The following is a 4,628-nucleotide window of genomic DNA, read 5'->3' on the forward strand; positions in this document are numbered from 1 at the left end:
CACCAGACAGAGAGAGACAGAGAGATAGAAAGCGAGAAATCACCCCCCAGTGGGGATGGCCACGCCGCAATCCCTTCTCCTCCATTCTCCTGTCAGGTTCTTGGGCACGCACGCACACATGCCTGGCGTGAGTTTAAGCCATCGGGTCTGAGACTCTAACCACGGTCGACTACATGGGAGTCCAGTAACATAGCCATTACGCTAACTGCTAGTCCTGGACCCTGAGCCTTTATCTATGGCTCCAGCACTGTAAAGAGGCACCCTATGGTGGGAAATTTCATACCAATGAAATCATTCAAAATGTGATCTATTGTCTCTGACTTCTTTCACTTAGCATCATGTTTGCTTGTTTTTATAATCATCTTTATTTTATCCAAAGAATTATTTTATTAATTATTATTATTATTTTAATTTGCTATAGGGCACATGGCTTACCAGAGAGAGAGAGAGAAAACAAGCCTCCAAGGCCGGGACGCGAATTGCAGTCGGCCATGTTGGAGTCCAGCACCTTAACCACTATGCCATCTGCTGGTTCCCACATCATGTTTTTGAGGTTCATCAGTGTCGAAGCATGTACAGTATTGTGGTTTTTTTTATTACTGACTAGTGTTTCAGATGTGTGGTTCTGAATGGGAGGGACTGAAGGAGCAGTTCTGGCCAATGGCTCCTCCTCTAGGTCTCTCTTCTGGAGAAGTCCTCCAGCCCTGCTCACAAGGCCTCCCCAGCTCACAAGGCCTCCCTGGCTCTGTGAGTATCCTTCCTCCAATTCTGTCTTAGCAGGAGGGCAGGTCGGGCCATCTCACCTTGCACTTGGTAATAAACTGCTTTAGACATGTGAGTCCCCAGGTCAATGTTCTCTGGAGATCCTGGGGCTCCCTTATTAGACTGAAAACTCATTCCAGGGAGAAATTGGTTCCCTATTTGCTCCTATGCGTTCTTCCAACACCAGTACTGAGCAGAAAGCAAGTGTTTAATAGACACGTGTGAGCTCTTGTGAGGGAAGCAAGGCGCCGTGGGGACCATGCATACACCCTCCGCTCGCTCCCCACTCTCCACCCCTGCGGCCCCAGCTGCCTGCTGCTCATTGTCCTGGGAGGCACAGAGGAGAGCTTGGCTGCAACAGCTCCCTTGAGGCCACAGGCCCAGATGTCCCTCCATTAACTCCACTGGGAGGAGCTCCTTTCAATAGGCTCTGCCCCTGAGTGACCTTAGGTAAGATTTCTGTTCTGTAAAACAGGAAAAGTGCCTACCCCACGGAGCCCTGAGGATTAGATGAGAAAAGGGATCTGTTGCACATTCCTTCCCATCAATTCTTTTTTTTTAAAAAAATAAAGATTTATTTATTTAATTGTATTTATCATTGTCATTTGTTTTGTTTTGTTTTGTTTTTTGCTGTTGTTGTTAGCCCAGGTTTATTGAAAATATTTCAGCACAGCAGAAAGATTCAAACAGCTCCACATGTTGTTTTGAAATTCACTCCAACTGTACGCTGAGTGACCTGCAGGTTGGACAGGCTGCCAAAGTCCAAAAGCTTCAGCATTTCCTTAGTGTCAGGATCCACTTCGATGATTTCCTGATCCAGGGCCGAGACCCCAGGAACGTCATTACCTCTCCTTTCTCTCTCCTCCTCCCGCCCCTTGATGGTGATGCCTCTCACGGGGCCTCTCTGAACACGTGTCATCACACGCATGCCACAGCCTGCTGTCTTGTTATGAGGCTTCTTGCTGGGGATCATGGTGACCTCCTTGCACACGCGCTTGCTCATGTTGCCCAGACGCGTGTAATACTTCTCAATGATGACCCAGGCCACTTTCTTCATGGTTTTGGTGCGAACATGGCCTGTGTCGGCAGGTCCCTGGTGAAAGACCTTATTATCATTTTTAAATTTACTATAGGGCACGTGTGCTCACCAGAGAGAGACACAGACAGACAGAGAGAGGGAAAGTGAGAAAACAAGCTGCCAGGTCTGGGACTTGAACCACAGTGGGCCATGTGGGAGTCTAGCACCTTTACCACTACAGCCCCTGCTGACCTCCTCTCTCAATTCTTTTTTTCTTGAGAGAGATTTTTACTATAGGGTGTATATGCTCACCTAGAGAGATGGAGAGAAAAAAACTAGAAATCACTCCTCCCAGGGGGATGGTCATACCACAATCCCTTCTCCTCTGTCATCCTCTCAGGATTTTGGTCACACACGCAAATGTGCCCAGCGTGAGTTTAAGTCTCTGGGTCTGGGACTCGAACTATGGTCAACTACATGGGAATCTGGCCACATAACCATTACATCATCTGCTGGTTCCTCCCCCCAATTATTTTACTTTCTCCCTTCCCTTTCCCTTCCTACTTCTAAGTTGATAGACAAGCGAAATTATGACTCTGCCTCAGAGTTTTGTTAAAAGGTGTTCGCACAATGCCTAAGGGTGTTATTATCTTGGTGGAAGGACTTAGCATGTTTCACAAAGGAATTCAATTTTGACATTACTGAGATGTTGTGAGTCAGTGACAGACAGGTAGCTCTCAGAAGTTTCATTTGATTTTATAAGTTAAATCCCAGAGAGGTATTGCTTACTTATTTATTTATTTATTACATTTATTGTCAACATTAAAAGATTTAGAGATTTGGGACTAGCCACGTGGCCTGGTAGTTATGGGAGCCAGATCTCACACGGCCAACCATGCCATATTAATCCCAGCCCCAGGTGCCTAAAAACCATGCTAGGCACTTGTGTATGCATGCCCAGAATTCCAAAGGGATGCAGAGGTGGAGGAGGGGAAATGGCAGCATGACCATGTTAAAAGACAAATAAGCCAGCCAATTTAATAGATTAGAGTTTTAACAGATCAAATGTTAACATGATTTAAATCAAACTTCTGGACAACCAGCCAGTCTGGTGGTCAACTTGGTCTTTGAAGTCTACAGAACAGAAAAGTGAGGTGTGTAATAAAAGAAAAATGTAATACACAAAACATAAGTGAGGGACTGAGGTAGAGAAATCATTGGTTACCTTCTGAAGTTTATCTGCCTCGACACAGTTTAAAAGGTGGAATGCCTGTGATTGACTGAAACGTAGCTGCTGTGATTGGCTGTAACTTAGCAACCAGCTCAGGAAAACAGCTTAACGTACAATTTCAACTTGTCTATAAGAATCAAAGTGTGAGAGTACAGTGGCTATTTTAGGCCAAAATAGTTTAATTTAACAACCATGTCCCAGTTGGGGGTGTTTTCTCCCTCTCCCATCCCCACTCTATCTTTCTGTCTCTCTGTTGAGTACATGTGCATTCTGACAGAACTTTTTTTTTTTTAATTTGGAGAGGTTTTTGTTATAGGGCACGTGTGCTCGCCAGACGGACAGAGACAGAGAGACAGAAAGCGAGAAATTACCCCCCAGGGGGGATGGCCATGCCGCAATCCCTTCTCCTCCATTCTCCTCTCGGGATCTTGGGCACTCACACACACACACCCGGTGTGAGTTTTAAGCCACCGGGTCCAGGACTCGAACCGCGGTTGACTACGTGGGAGTCCAGCGACATAGCCACTATGCTAACTGCTGGTCCCAGAACTTTTTAAAAACATGTAGAGATTGATTGTAATAATTTGGGTTCCTGACTTATCTTGAAAAAAATCAGATCTGGCAACTGAATCTCATTATTGGGCAGGCAATAACCTCTGGATGGCCACAGTCCCCTTAGATTTCTCTTCTCCAAAACCAGGGTCAGTTTTTCCTCATTCACACTCATTTTACACTACCTGCTCAGCCCTAAGCGCTCGAATCTGTGTCCCTTGAAAGATGACACCCTGGGACCAGCAGGTGGCATGGTGGTTAAGGCGCTGACCACTCCCACATGGCTGACCAGGGTTCGAGTCCTGAGCCTGGTGGCTTGCTTTCTCACTTCCTCTCATTTTCACTCTCACCCTCTGTCTCTCTCTGGTCAAACTAAAAAATAAATGAATGAATGAATAAAATAAAATAAAATAAAATAAAATAAAATAAAATAAAATAAATAATTATTAAAAAAAATAAAAAAGAAAGAAAGATGACACCCTAAGAAGATCATTCCTAGAATATTCAAACGCCTGAGATAACTTGCTCAGAGATGCAAACTGTCCACTTGGGATGAGGGGACTGTTAATCTGTCTTCATTTTATCTTTATAGCCACTGTGGGATGTAGATGCTAAGGGAAGCTTAAGGTAGAGAGTGGGGTGAGCCAGCTTGGTCTTAACTTTCAGCAGTAGGAGTGTCTAGAAAGGGGAGGTTTGGCGAATTCCTTTCTATACTTAAGAGCAGATGTTGCGCTGGCCTTTACCTTTAACGTGAGACAGGGCTTAGCTTAACAGCACTCAATACACACTCGATGACAAGTGGTAGTAGTGTGGTTACTGTTGCCGCCATCTTACCATCACAACCATTAATGTCTCCCAGCGGGAGCTCCCAGCGGGATGGAGTCACTGACTCTGGCCTTTCTCCAATCCTGACCCCGTAGGGCTGCAGGATGGCTTCGGTGATGATATCCAGGTTCTTGGTGTGTTAGACAAAGTATTGAAAGGAAAAGATAGTTTATTAAATAAAAGCAAAGGTACACTTCTGAGAAGTAGGAGTGGGCTTTGGCAGACGGAAAGAGGGGCTCA

At 45.3% G+C, this 4,628-nt stretch overlaps 1 pseudogene; it reads right to left on the bottom strand.

Annotated features, from left to right (window-relative positions):
- Positions 1-1,444: 1,444 nt before the first annotated feature.
- Positions 1,445-4,628, bottom strand: part of LOC102472477 (40S ribosomal protein S17 pseudogene) — a 3,640-nt pseudogene continuing 456 nt past the window's right edge.

This window comes from Tupaia chinensis, unplaced genomic scaffold, assembly GCF_000334495.1.
Source record: "Tupaia chinensis unplaced genomic scaffold, TupChi_1.0 Scaffold000081_1, whole genome shotgun sequence".
Classification (NCBI taxonomy): domain Eukaryota; kingdom Metazoa; phylum Chordata; class Mammalia; order Scandentia; family Tupaiidae; genus Tupaia; species Tupaia belangeri.